Source organism: Scomber japonicus, chromosome 4 (assembly GCF_027409825.1).
Source record: "Scomber japonicus isolate fScoJap1 chromosome 4, fScoJap1.pri, whole genome shotgun sequence".
Classification (NCBI taxonomy): Eukaryota; Metazoa; Chordata; class Actinopteri; order Scombriformes; family Scombridae; genus Scomber; species Scomber japonicus.
In genome coordinates, this window is record NC_070581.1 from 30193924 (window position 1) to 30209434 (window position 15511).

At 37.0% G+C, this 15511-nt stretch overlaps 1 long non-coding RNA gene across 1 annotated transcript in view; it reads left to right on the top strand.

Moving 5' to 3' along the window:
- LOC128356997 (uncharacterized) overlaps positions 1–15013 on the top strand; it is a 38234-nt gene extending 23221 nt beyond the window's left edge. The window contains exon 3 of the long non-coding RNA XR_008321210.1: positions 14976–15013. This is a non-coding gene — a long non-coding RNA (uncharacterized LOC128356997). The remainder of the gene's footprint in view (positions 1–14975) is intronic.
- The last annotated feature ends 498 nt before the right edge of the window (positions 15014–15511 follow it).

Sequence of the window (15511 nt, forward strand, 5' to 3'; positions counted from 1 at the left end):
CAGTGACTAACTGTTTATATTTTTGCATGCAAACAGTTTAACTTGAGTTCATTTGAGAGTTTGTAACTGAAAGTCTTCATTTCAGTGACAGTAGAGAGTAGACAGGAAGTGACTGATGTGGAGGGAAGTCTGCTGCCGGAATTGAACCACAGATGTTGTGGTTGTTATGTGGCATCTTGGCCGCACTACAAGTCACCACATGACAGCAATCAGATATGATATGAAGCCACGTCATTTCTGGATGTGGATACTGGGTCACATACAAAAATGATCCTTTCATGTTTATCAACCACTCTAACTGTGCTTGTTTTATATGAAACAGAATTCAGTTTATTTTTATTGTATTTTTCGCCATATTCATAACAAAGTGTGTGTTCTGTTGCTTCAGTCTGACTGTCTCAGCTTAACTTTAACTTTTAAAACTACTTTTCTGGTACATTTTGCAAAAGAGAAAAAGAGAAACGTGTCAGTCAGCATTTCAAGACTACAGATTGTGTGATCACAGCTTTTTTTTAGTTTTAATGGTTGGAGCTGCAAATCCCAAATTTGAACTCATCAGACCGAAGTAGAGATTTCCACTAGTCTAAAGATCATTCTTTGTGTTTCTTGGCCCAAGCAATTGTTTTCCTCTTATCTTTGACTAAGACAAACCAACCAATGTATTGTAAAAGCTGTAGTTAGTGGGAGTTTATTATGTTTCTGGAATAGAAGGAAACAGTGATTATACAGGAAAGTTTATTTTTATAATACATTTCAGCAACAGGCATTTCAAAGTACTTTATATAAAACATAGAAAACATCAAGAACATTTAAAGAAAAAGAAGTACAATACTTCATCAACAGACATCTGGAAAGACAGCAGCAAAAATAAGTAGAGTTAAGGAGGACAAAGATGTAATATAAAAAATGTATGTTGAATTAAATCTTTGGAAAAATGTGAGAATTTATGCTGAATCCTTCCTGACAGAAACTAAATCAAGTCAAATAATAGACTGGTTGAACTGGGCGGCTCCCAGTGTGACTCTGGATCAGTGTCATTGTTAATTATTGACTGATTGATTGATTGATTTTATTTTAAAGTGTTGCAGGATGGAAACATTGGTCTCATCAATGCAGAAATCCCCATTTATACAAGAACTGAAGGACAAAGTATCACAGTTAAATGTCCTCTTACCAAGACTGGATGGATTAAGTACTTCTGTAAGGACGAATGTAAAGAAAACATTCTTGAAATGGAAGGTGACCGTGATGAAAACGGCAGATACAGCATGAGATATGAAACCACATATACAGGAAGTCATCTGGATGTGACCATCACGGAGCTGAGGAGATCTGACTCTGGAGTTTACGGTTGTGGTTTGGACATTTTTTTGTCCGACGTTCCCGACCAGAAGTTGAAGATCATTGTCACAAATGGTGAGTTTCTACTGAATGTCATGAAAATGTTTCTTCATGTTTCTGGAGGTCAGATGAAAGTTTTTAGTAATTTTAGTGAAGTAATTGCAAGGAAGATTGATACAGTAAGTGTTCATTTATTGTATCAGAGTTTTTAGAACTAAAAATGATGAAATGACTATTTGAATTAAACATTGCCATTGTTTTTTAAGCAGCCGTCAGATAAATGATCATTTTATTTCTCTCATCAGGATTTATTTTGTATCAGTTTGTTTCTTTTTTATTCTTCACTGCTCCATCCACTTCAAAACCAAAATTAACTCCTAAACCCTTTTACCATCTTTGCCATCAGCTTCCTCAACAACAACAACACCACAGGGTTTCAGAAGCAGCTCCACATCAGGTAAATGTACCTTTAGAACTTTACTTTAGTAGACAAAAAACCCAAATATATTTCATATTTTAGGTTCCTCAGAGTAGCCACTGTTTGCCTTGATGACAGCTTTGCACAATAATTATCAATACTAGAAAATTCCAGGGACATTTTGAGTGCCACGGGGCTGCTGCCGGGATGAGTAAAAGATTTATTTTTTCTTTATGAATGTACTTTATTCTCAACTTAACATCCCTGAAAGTATTAAGTAAATATTAGTCATATTTAAGCATATATAATATTTATTTCAACTAATTAAGTAAAGTCTACTTCATTTTTTCACAGACAGGAACATCACTGTTATGAAATTATTAAGTAAATCTTATCATTAAGAGAGTATATTTTATTATACTTTTTAATTTTTAAATTACTTATTTGTATGAAATTATATTACTCTGTATAATTATGTATATTTTGTTCATCTTCCATTGATAAATGTTGAATCTTCTTATACACCACAAATCATACAACTACAATACAATACTATACAATACAATAAAACTATTTATTTTGTCCACAGTAAACATGAATTAATCGCTCCATTCAAATGAATTAGCTCAGTTAACTGGCAAAACAGACAGACAGGAATTAACCAATCACAAAAAGGTAGGTCATTTTCTGCCCAGCGACAGGTTGCTAAGGCAGCTAAGGCCCTATGGTTGCTGTGGCGATGTGTGAGAATCTGCTTGGAAATTCTCAAAATCCCCCCAGAATTTGGCTTCTGACAAGGTCCCGAACAATTGCAAACTGTGAGAGAACCATAACTCCTGTCCACAAACTGAAAACACTGTGAGAGACACAGATTCTGACAGTGTTTATTTTATTCAGATATTCCTTAAAATGAGCGAGTAAGCTCAGTGCGAAGACAGAGTGAGTTTCTTTTGAAAAAAAAAAGACGATTACATTAGGGTCAATGGGGAGCGAGACAGGTATTGCTGCCGGTCTCGGCTCCCCCGTTTAAATTTTGTGCCGACCCCACCTGTCAAAGTCACATTTTATCAATCCCAACACCTATGTCTACATTTTGACCAAAAATTATTTGTCTCCTTTTCACGGTTTGGCCGTGAGCTCGAGTTAAAAATAAAAATTAAGGTTATTTTTTACTGGTACTCGCACTTGCTCGCGCCTTTCGTCAACCCCCTTCATCCCCTCCAAGGTTCAGGGAGCCAGCCATTGCATATTGCATTTTTTTCAGGTCAACTTAGTTTTAATGATTCTCTTATTGTTCTACAAAGTAGAAAACATAGAAGTAAAGAAAACCCTTTGAATGAGGAGCTGTATCCAAACTTTTGACTGGTACTGTATATGGAATGAAAAACTAAGCAATCGAGTATCGTTGTAGACCACAAACCTGTTCTACTGTTCAATCTACATCAGTTGTGCTGCTGTTTGTGGGTCTGACTCTGGTCATCATCGTGCTCCTGTCATCTGTGGCTGTGCTGATACACAAAAAAAGAGCCTGTGAATCCGAAGGTGAGCATCTAAAACCATTTCTAACAAACCATCTGTTCATTGTCTCAAACAAACTTTTACATCTGGAGGACATTTACATGCTTTGTTTGTCTCAGGTCTCAACTTCTGCAACTCCTGTTTTGTGGAAGTTGGTTAGTCTCCGCTGGCCTTCCTCCACTCTTTACCACTGAAATATTGAAAAGACTTTATATTATTCTTCATTTTATTAAAGGGAACACATTGTGCTCTTTGTGGTTTTCTGTTATTTATAAACTGCTATGATGTTGAATAGATATGTTAAACATGGTAAAGTTACAAAACTTAGTTAATGTAAAAGTCAATGTATGTAGAAATGCTGTAACCTGCTCTGACCTCTTTGCCCTGATGCATTTATTTCAATAAATAAAGGATTTATGTTTCTGCAAACTGCATCAGAGTTATGAGTCTGCTATATTTCTATTTTTTAAATATTCAACCTTTTAGGGCTGAAACTAGCAATTCATTTTAGTAGCAATTCTGCTGATTATTTTGTCTAAATATCAGAAACTAGTGAGAAATGTGTTTTATAATAATAATAATAATAATGCATTTTATTTAAAGGTGCCTTTCAAAGCATTCAAGGTCACCTTACAAGGCACACATAACACAACAACAGTACATCAAACAATATAAATCAGGTAACAATTAGTGCAAAGATAATGAATAAATATTAATGTGACTACAAAGTGCATTAGTACAAAATGACTTAAATGTTTATTTCATAATTAAAATAGTTGCACTAAATGTTGCAGCTCTAAAACCTTGTATGAATTTGCATGCAAACTCAGACCTGCTGTATAAATACAGACTGAGGAGTGCAGAGCTGTGTGCATGTTTGTGGTTGTTAAGAGGAGGGACTCCATCATTTAGAGAAGTTAGTGAGAAGTTCCTGGTTTGCCAGCGAAAACAAAAGAGAAGATTAAACCATCAGAGCATCAACATGAAAGTTCATCACACTGTGATCTGCTTTTTCTTCTTCAGTGAGTAAATTCAATTACTATTTCTGTCTCTTTATTATGTTATATTCTTTATTTAAAGTTCCGAGTGATATGTTTCCACACACTTCTGTGGTTAAACATGATGAACAGACTCACTTTCAAATGTAAATCATTAGCAGCACTTGTAACATTGAATGTTTTAACCACTAGAGTAAGAGAATTTCCAGTGACTGACTTTTCTTTTAAACATTTTTTGCATGCAAACAGTTTAACTTGAGTTCATTTGACAGTTTGTAGCTGAAAGTCTTTATTTCAGTGACAGTGGAGAGTAGACAGGAAACAAGTGATGTGTGAGGGTGAGGTCTGCTGCAAGAAACAAACTATGAATGTTATGTGTTAACTTCCCCTTTTTAGAGATGAGAAAAACAACTTTCAACCACTAAATCATTTCTCATCATGTGGAGAAACTCTGAAAAATAATTTACCAATTTGTATTCTAATGATTGTGATTCTTAACAATAGTGAATGTTTGATTCGCAATTAACAGCAATTAATAACATTGTCTGTTTCAAAACAAGAGAGGACGTGTTACTACAATATGAGATCTAATATTAGTTTAGTTATTATTAGTAATAATAGTCAAATATTGAGAAGATAAAAAGCACAGTTCTGTTCAGCACAGATCCCAGAAGCACATATCTGAATGAACTAAAATGTTTAGTAAGATGTAGACATTTTCCCATTGTTAGATATTATTTGCTCAAGTAGGTCCTAATGGAGGAGGCAAACCTTAATTAATGGCTAATTTTTAATATTGTTGACTCTACAAAGATATCTACATATTTATTTTTCTAATTTCTGATACAACACTTAAAATAAGGAGATAAACAGTAATCTCCATGAAGTCCTTCCTGAAAGAAACTAAATCAAGTCAAACAGACTGGTTGAACTGGGCAGCTCCCAGTGTGACTCTGGATCAGTGTAAATGTGAACTGTTGACTATTGATTTTTTTTCCAGCAGTGCTGCAGGATGGAAACATTGGTCTCATCAATGCAGAAATCCCCATTTTTACAAGAACTGAAGGACAAAGTATCACAGTGCCATGTTACTTTACCAGGACTGGAGACTGGAGGTACTTCTGTAAGGACGAACGTAATGAGAAAATCCTTGAAATGGATGGTGTCAGTCATCAAAGAGGCAGATACAGGATGAGATATGAAACCACACATACAGGAAGTCATCTGTATGTGACCATCACACAGCTGAGAAAATCGGATTCTGGACACTATGGGTGTGGTTTGGACATACCTGCTGCAATAGATCCATACCAGCAGTTTAAGATCATCGTCACAGATGGTGAGTTTCTACTGAAAGTCATGAAAATGTTTCTTTATGTTTCTTGAGGTCAGAGGAAAGTTTTCACATTTTTCTGACTATAGCTAATATTTTAATAATCTGATATTTGGTCTAACTAATCATTGTGAAGATTGATACAGTAAGTGTTCATTTACTGTTCGAGTGTTTTTAGAAATAAGAATCATTTAAAGTTGCCAGTCAAATAAAGGAACATTTTATTTCTCTCAACAGGATTTATTTTGTATCAGTGTGTTTCCTTTTTATTGTTCACCGCTCCATCCACTTCAAAACCAAAGTTGATTCTCACACCCTTTTTAATATCTTTACCATCAGCTTCCACAACAACACTGGGTTTCAGAAGAAGCTCCACACCTTCAACATTTTCTGCTCAAACCACCAAACAGTCTGAACAGGAGACAACTGAGAAAACAACAGCTGGAGGTTCAGGTACATTTACCTTTGAAACTTTACTTTAGTAAACAAAAAAAAAACAAATGTGTTTGATATTTTAGGTTCCTCATAGTAGCCACTGTTTGCCTTGATGACAGCTTTTCACAATAATTGTCAATATCATAACCAGCTTCATGAGGTCTTCACATGGAATGATTTTCTATTAACAGGTTTCTATTAATGTGTTTAAGACCATCAGTTGTGTTGTGTCAAGGTAGTGATGCTATGCAGCAAATAGCTCTATTCAACTATTGTAGTAATACATACAATGACAGAAACTGCTTGACTAAGTAAATGGAAATAATAGTCTTAGTTTCATACTTTTTGACTTGTACTGTATATATAATGACAAACTAAACAATGGAGATTTGTTGTAGATCACAAACCTGTTCTACTGTTCAAACAGGTGTGCTGCTGTATGTGCGTCTGACTCTGGTCATCGCTGTGCTCCTGGTCTCCGTGGCTGTGCTGATACACAAGAAAAGAGCCTCTAAACTCAAAGGTGAACATCTAAAACCATTTCTAACAAACCACCTGCTCATGTGCCTCAAACAAGATTTTATTTGTGAAACAAATATTCTCACAAACTGTGCAGTTTGTACTCAGCTGGTCCATTTTCAAGAAATATAATGTTCCATAATGGTCCAGAAAGAGACACAGTGTGTCTTCACAATAGATTAAACTTGACCAAATTATGTTCAGGAGGACTTTTATGAGGAAAATAGATTTTGATTTTGAGTTCCTAATAAATTTGGATTAGTCCATGTTGGTTGGTGTCTGTGTCGGTCTGTGTTTTCATTTACCACAAACTGTCCAACTGCCAAATTCCCAAGGCTGAACTCCGTGCTGAACACACCCAGCCTTGAGTTCTTCTGAGTTCTTCAGAAGCTCAAAGAGGAATGGACAAAAGTATTTCCAGGAACGTTATGGTCAGAAAAGGTTCAAGTGTCTCTTAGATGTTTTAGCATGTACTTATTATTCTGAACCTTGTGTTTTTCAGAACATCCTGAGGAAACAGAGTGTGTTAATGTCACAGAGGTGAGTCTAAGTGAATTTGTGACATCTGACCATCATTAGTGTTTGTGAAACCAGCTGATATCAATACAAACCAAACCTGTCCTCTTCTGCTGCTGCAGGCCAGCCGAGTGTACGATGAGATCAGAGAAGGCGACGGACAGAGCAGATCTCCTCCTGTGGAAAACTCAGTTGAAGCCTCAGTTGTCTAAAGCTTGGTCCCTGCTGCAGCATCCTGTCCATGAGAAAGTAAGAAGAAACTGTGATCTGTCAGTTTCATGTATTTAAAGAAAAGTCTATTACATATAAACCTCGAGCTCTTCCTTTTTTTCCAGACTGAAGACGACTGGAGTGACGTTGTCTACACTCGGGTAGATTTTTCCAACAGAGCTGCCGCCTCACTCAGCAGCGCCCCCTGTGGTCATGTGATCTACTCTGCGCCTAAAAAACGCCAGAATAGTTTCACAGTCTCTGGACTCAACCGTGTCAACTTCACCTCAGCAGTAGCTTTAATAATACTGACATCCTGTTTCCTCCCTGAGTGACAGTTATGTTAGTAATTAACCCCAGAGAAGTGTTTGAAGCTCTGGAAACTGAATGTCTTAATGTGCAATTGAGCAAGTCCTGCGTACCCTTTCTAATGAGTTTCTGGCTCACATGTAGACAGGAACACATATGGGAGAGAAGCACACTCATAACTACGATGCATTTATTTCAATAAATGAAAGATCAATGTTTCTACAAACTCTATCACAGAGTGCTGCTTTCCTTTCGCATCAGAGTTATGAGTGTGCTGTTTTTCTATTTTTTAATATTGTTTTTCTATTTTTAGGGCTGCAACTAGCAATTCATTTTATTTACTATTCTGCTGAATAGGGTGCCAACCTGCTCATCAGGGGGAATTTAACCCTTCATTCTCATTCATACACCATTGGTGCAGCAATGGGAGCAATTTGGGGTTAAGTGTCTTGCCCAAGGACACATCGACATGTGGACTGGAGGAGCCGGGAATCAAACCGCCAATCTTCCAATTGGAGGACGGCCGCTCTACCTCCTGAGCCACAGCCGCCCACAAAAAGAAAAGGAAAGGAAAGAGAGAGCAGCCTTGCGCCTCTCCTTTTGAAGAGACATTGGTTGTCTCTCAGCCAATGAGGGACGAGAAATCAAAGCAGACTACCTGGGTTTGGATTGAGTTGAATTTGAGCTTTTGGCTTGGGGGAAGGGTTTCTGTGTTTGAGTATGTGAAGAAAACTCAAACTCAGGCTTTGATTTGTACATACAGGCCTGAGAACAAAAACAAGGGAACAAAAGGAGCCATGTGTGGATGTAGAAGCCCAACACAAGGTATAAAGGATTCAGTATTTTTCTATTGCTGTTTACATTCTTGTCCTGTTATATCGTGTATTTGTATTCAGTATCAGATACAATAATTGCACTGACCATTTTTGCACCACTACACCACTTCCACTATGCGTACTTCTTGGTATCTGTAAGCATCTCACAATTCTCTTCTGTGAGTGTTCTCTCTATCTGAAATCATAAACAGAAACATCAAATCATCACATTTGAGAAGCAGCAACCAGCATGTCTGTTATTTTTGCTTAACAAAATTACTTTAATGGGGATTTCATAATGAAAATAGTTGCAGCTCTAAAACCTTGCATGAAGTTGCATGCAAACTCAGACCTGCAGTATAAATAGAGACTGAGGGGAGGAGGGTCAGAGCTGTGTGCATGTTTGTGGTTGATAGGAGGAGGGACTCCATCATTTAGAGACGTGAGTGAGAAGTTCCTGGTTTTAAAACAGAAGAGAGGATTAAACCATCAGAGCGTCAACATGAAAGTTCATCACACTTTGATCTGCCTTTTCTTCTCCAGTGAGTGTATTCACTTCCTATTTCTGTCTCTTTATTATGTTATATTCTTTATTTAAAGTTTGGGAGTGATACATTTGCACACATTTCTGTGGTTAAACTTAATGAACAGAGTCACTTTCAAATGTGAATCATTAGCAGCACTTGTTGTAACATTGAAGGTTTTACACACTGAGAATTTTAAAGTTACTGACTTTTTACATTTTTGCATGCAAACAGGTTTTACTTGAGTTCATTTGAGAGTTTCTAACTGAAAGTCTTTATAACAGTGACAGTAGAGAGTAGACAGGAAGTGAGTGATGTGTTGGGGGAAGTCTGCTGCTGGACTCACGGATGTTGTGGTTGTTATGTGGCGTCTTGGCCTTTAGACTACCGGGTCACAGATCTTGTTTTAACTGTGTTTGTTTTATATGAAGCAGAATTCAGTTTCTTTTTGTTGTATTTTTTGCCCATATTTATAACAAAGTTTGTGTTCTTCGGCTTCAGTCTGACTGTTTCATCTTAAATGCTTTTGAAACTACCATTAGGTGACATTTTGCAAAAAAGAAAGAGAAACGTGTGAGTAGCAGCCGAAGTCAGTCAGCATTTCAATAATACAGAGTGTGTGATCACAACTTTTTTACATTTGTTTTGATGTTCGTTGAACCATTCAGTTCCCCTTTGTAGAGATAAGAAAAAAACAACTAAATGATTTCTTGTCATGTGGAGAAACTCAGGAAAATAATTTACCTATTTGTTTTCTAATGATAGTTTGTGATCCTTAAAAGTTTCTATTTACAATAGTGAATGTTTGACGTGCAATTAGCAGCAATAAGAAGTAATGACATGAAAAATATGTTGAGTTGAGATTAGGGATTCTTCCTCTTTGTATTGAAACAGGATGTGTTTGAAACTGATGATTCATGTCCTTTGGTTATATATTCTTCTTTTTACCTCCAGCTGTGTGAAAGTGTTAAAGAGAAATAAACAAATGAACATAATTTGGATCAGTGATCTGGACAGACTAAAATGTTGATTTGAATGAATTTTTCCATTGTTAGATTTTATTTGCTCAGTTAGGGACAATCAATCCATCCATCCATCCATCCATGTCAAATATCAATCAATCAATCTCAAATAAAAAGTTGACTGAAATTACATTATGTTGCAGCATAAACATCTCTTACGAGAAAAAAAACTGGAAAAAGGGAGAAATTTATATTGCAAATTATTTGATTTAATGATGACATTTCCAAGTTTTACATGATTACATTTACTATTGTTCCATCATCTGCATATGTAGCTGTAGTAAAGCTGGATGAAGGGGAAATTACATAATTTTACTAACTTTAAAACCATGAAAAGACAACACCATGCTTTATATTGATATTACAATATCCAGAATCTAAGATGATATGTATGCTCATATCATGATATCAATATAACATCAATCTATTGCACAGCCTAAAGCTGGAGACCTTATTTAAGTTTAGCAAATAAAATCTAGAATAAAATTGATAACAACAAATTGGTACGAGTCATAGACTCTGATCAACAACCCACATTAAGTCTTCTTCTTATCTAACTTATAAACATGAAAACATGTCTTGTCCTGCAGCTTAGCTTGTTGAACGAGCAAACAAACAAACATTAACTGTGAAAAGAGATTTAGCCGACCAGATCACTAATTAATGCTGCAGCACATTAAACAACAGCATGTTAACATTGCTGCTTGTTTCATTATTGTTCCTCAAAGTCCCTGTTAGTGACTCGCTGCCTGTCCATGACTTACTACAGCAGTTGTCTCTGTCCAGTGTCACACTTGCCAGCTAATGTCAATCACAGACTGATACACACACAAACCAACTGAGACGAAAAGAAGCATTTCTGATATTTTCTTATAATACAAAACTACTAACAATATAATTTTAAAAAAATGTTGACATTATTTTTGACTGTAAAAAGAGAAAATTGAAAGGAATTTCAGTTTTAGATCCAAAAAACAAACTAACAAATGTATTGTAAAAGCGGTAGTGGTAGTGTATTATGTTGCTGAAATAGAAGGATACAGGGATTATACAAGATAGTTTATTTTCATAACACATTTCAACAACAGACAGTTCAAAGTGCTTTACATTAAACATGACAGGCATCAAGAAAATCTTTAAATAAGAAGTACAAAGTACAAATCTTTAAATAAGAAGTACAAAAAAAAGACATCTGGGAAATAAAAGACAACAGCGAAAAGAAATAAAGTCAATAAGGACAAAGATGTAATTTAAAGTATTTATATTGAATCAAATCACATCTTTGGAAAAATGTGAGAATTTATTTTGCATCCATTGAGTCCTTCCTGACAGAAATTAAATCAAATCAAATCACAGACTGGTTGAACTGGGCAGCTCCCAGTGTGACTCTGGATCAGTGTAAATGTGAAATATTGACTGTTGATTTTTTTTTTCAGCAGTGCTGCAGGATGGAAACATTGGTCTCATCAATGCAGAAATTCCCATTTTTAGAGCAATTGAAGGACAAAGTATCACAGTTCCATGTAACTTTACCACGACTGGAGACTGGAGGTACTTCTGTAAGGACAAATGTAAAGAACGTCTTATTACAATGACTGGTGTCAGTCAACAAAGAGGCAGATACAGCATGAGATATGAAACCACACATACAGCTAGTCGTCTGTATGTGACCATCACACAGCTGAGAAAATCTGACTCTGGACATTATGGCTGTGGTTTTGACAAAACCTTTTTTGATCCATACCTGAAGTTTAAGATCATCGTCACAGATGGTGAGTTTCTACTGAAAGTCATGAAAATGTTTCTTCATGTTTCTGGAGGTTAGAGGAACATTTTCACAATTTAATGTTGCCATCGTTTTTTAAGCAGCTGATCAGATAAAGGAAGCTTTTATTTCTTTCAACAGGATTTATTTTGTGTCAGTGTTTCTTTTTTATTGTTCACAGCTCCGTCCACTTCAAAACCAAAGCTGATTCTCAGACCCTTTTTAATATCGGCCCCAGCAGCTTCCACAACAACACAACGTTTCAGAAGAAGCTCCACATCTTCAACATTTTCTGCTCAAACCACCAACCAGTCTGAACAGGAGACAACAGCTGGAGGTTCAGGGAACATTTACCATTGAAACTTTTCTTTAGTAAACAAAAAAAAACCCAAATATGTTTCATATTTTAGGTTCCTCAGAGTAGCCACTGTTTGCCTTGATGACAGCTTTTCACAATAATTGTCAGTATCATAACCGGCTTCATGAGGTCTTCACATGGAATGATTTTCTATTAACAGGTTTCTATTAATGTGTTTGAGACCATCAGTGGTGTTGTGTCAAGGTAGTGTTGGTATGCAGCAAATAGCTCTATTCAACTATTGTATTACAGTTTTTTCCCATTGGTTTGGCTCATTTCTTGAAACAGAAATTACATTCTCAAAACAACATGGACAAACCTCCAAACCACTTGGCAATTGTTCACTACAGACTTGTATTTCTCATTGATTTCATCACTTTGCAAATGTCTTTGTACATCTTTGCAAATGAATAAGTACAGGTAGCCTACAGTTAGCACAGTTAGCCTACATTTAGCACAATTTCCAAGTGAATAGATCCTGTTGATCTAAACTGATTGATTGATTCTCAGTCTAGTGGTTGTTCTCTCCAAAACATGTCAGCATCATTTCATTCTATAAGTCATCACATGCAAAATAGTCTGTTCAATTGTCAAAATAAGTCAAGAACCTAATACCATGAATATCATATATGAATCTCTTGGAACATTGATAAATTGATTAATTGACAGGAGGAGGAGGAGGTGGAGGAGGAGGTCGAGGTGGAGGAGCAAGAAGACACCATGCGGTTCCAGATGAAATTCGGGCTCCACTTATAGACCATGTTATCAACCATCGGCTCTGATTTGATCCTTGAAAATGAGAAAGGTCTCGTAGGGCCTCACCTACCAAAGTATGTAATTGTGTGGGACAATGTGAATTTCCACCGTGGCCCACTCATCAGAGCCTGGTTCACTATTTATTCAAGGATGGTCATGGTGTTCCTACCACCTTACTCTCCTTTCCTCAATCCTATTGAGGAGTTTTTCTCCGCTTGGAGGTGGAGAGTGTATGAACATCAGACTCAAAATCAGAGGTCCTTGCTCCATGCAATGGACGCTGCGTGTGATGATATTACAGGAGATCAGTGCAGGGGATGGTTGTGACATGCACGCCGTTTCTTCCCTCGTTACATCGCAAGGGAGAATATACGCTGTGATGTGGACGAGAATCTGTGGCCAGACAGACAGCAGCATGTGGATGGCCAGGAGAGGGAGGGTGAGGACAGCGACCAGTGAAGAAATGTTAGTTTTGAATCTCCGGCTTTATTTACAGCACTGTAGGCTACATATAATTTTCCTTGTTTTTTGTGTGTATGTGTTTATATTACAGTATATTGTGCTGTATACATTTTCTTTTAACTCTGATGTATGGAAGTTACTTCGTGTGTGTGAATAAAAATGGTTACAATTTCCTTGGCAGTATGAGTGCAATGTGTGAAGTCAAACCATGGAGGGTACTCTTACTGTAAAGTCCTATTTTTTTTTCAGTTTTATACACAATTGTATTCTGTTAGCTAGACAAAAAAAACTAGTACAGTAACCATTGTGAATGAAGGACTGGGCTAAGACTGAGAGGTGGACATAAGGGATATTTCAATGGTCCTCTGCCATAGTGACAAAACATCTAACCATTTTGACTTGCAGTGCTCACACAATGCCAAAGGGACGATGCATTTTGGGGGCACTGACAGTTTATATGAGAAAGAAAATTTAGTTTTGACACATGAGTGAACTGTTTTGGGAGAGATATGAGCTTTTGGAGGTGAACCATGGTGTTGTGCTGAACCATCAAGGTTATTTTGGCAAAAGCACCAAGAGTGTTGAGAACGTCCAGTCTGTTTCGAGAAATGAGCCAAAGCAATTGAGAAGGATCTTTTGCCTTTTGGTGGCACTGACTATTTATATGGGAAAGGAATTTAGTATTGAAGCATGAGTGAACAGTTTTGGGAGAGATATGAGCTTTTGCAAGTGAACTATGTTGTTGTGCTGAACTGTAAGACTGTTCTGCCAAATGATCTTAGAGTTTTGAGAATGTAATTTCTGTTTCAAGAAATGAGCCAAACCAATGGAAAAAAACTGTAATCCATACAATGACAGAAACTGCTTGACTAAGTAAAGGGAAATAATAGTCTTTGTTTTATACTTGGACTGGTACTGTATATGTAATGACAAACTAAACAATGGAGATTTGTTGTAGACCAAAAACCTGTTCTACTGTTCAAACTACAACAGGTGTGCTGCTGTATGTGCGTCTGACTCTGGTCATCGCTGTGCTCCTGTTCTCCGTGGCTGTGCTGATACACAAGAAAAGAGCCTGTAAACCCAAAGGTGACAACTAAAACCATTTATAATAAACCACCTGTTCATGTGCCTTCTCACAAACTGTGCAGTTTGTACTCAGCTGGTCCATTTTCAAGAAATATAATGTCCCATAATGGTCCAGGCAGAGACACAGTGTGTCTTCACAATAGGTTAAATTTCACCACATTATCTTTAGGAGGACTTTTACGAGGAAAATGGATTTTGAGTTCTTAATAAATTTGGATTAGTCCATGTTGGTCAGTCTGTGTTTTCATTTACCACAAATTGTCCAACTGCCAAATTCCCAAGGCTGACCTCCGTGCTGAACACACCAGCCTTGAGTTCTTCAGAGTTCTTCAGAAGCTCAAAGAGGAACGGGCAAAAGTATTTCCAGGAACATTTTGGTCAGAAAAGGTTCAAGTTCAAGTGTCTCTCAGATGTTTCAGCATGTACTTATTCTTCTGAACCTCATGTTTTTCAGAACATCATGAGGAAACAGAGTGTGTTAATGTCACAGAGGTGAGTCTAAGTGAATTTGTGACATCTGACCATCATTAGTGTTTGTGAAACCAGCTGATATCAATACAAACCAAACCCGTCCTCTTCTGCTGCAGGACAGCCGACTGTATGATGAGATCAGAGAGGGCAACGGCCAGAGCAGATCTCCTCCTGTGGAAAACTCAGTTGAAACCTCAGTTGTCTAAAGCGTGGTCCCTACCACAGCATCCTGTCCCATGAGAAAGTAAGAAGAAACTGTGATATGTTAGTTACATGTATTTAAAGAAAAGTCTATTACATATAAACCTTGAGCTCTTCCTTTTTTTCCAGACTGAAGACGACTGCAGTGACGTCGTATACACTCAGGTAGATTTTTCCAACAGAGCTGCCGCCTCACTCAGCAGCGCCCCCTGTGGTCATGTGATCTACTCTGCGCCTCAAAAACGCACTAACACCAGAATAGTTTTACAGTCTCTGGACTCAACTGTGTCAACTTCACCTCAGCAGTAGCTTTAATAATACCGACATCCTGTTTCCTCCCTGAGTGACAATTATGTTAATAATTAACCCCAGAGAAGTGTTTGAAGCTCTGGAAACTGAATGTCTTAATGTGCAATTGAAGAACTCCTGCGTACCCTTTCTAATGAGTTTC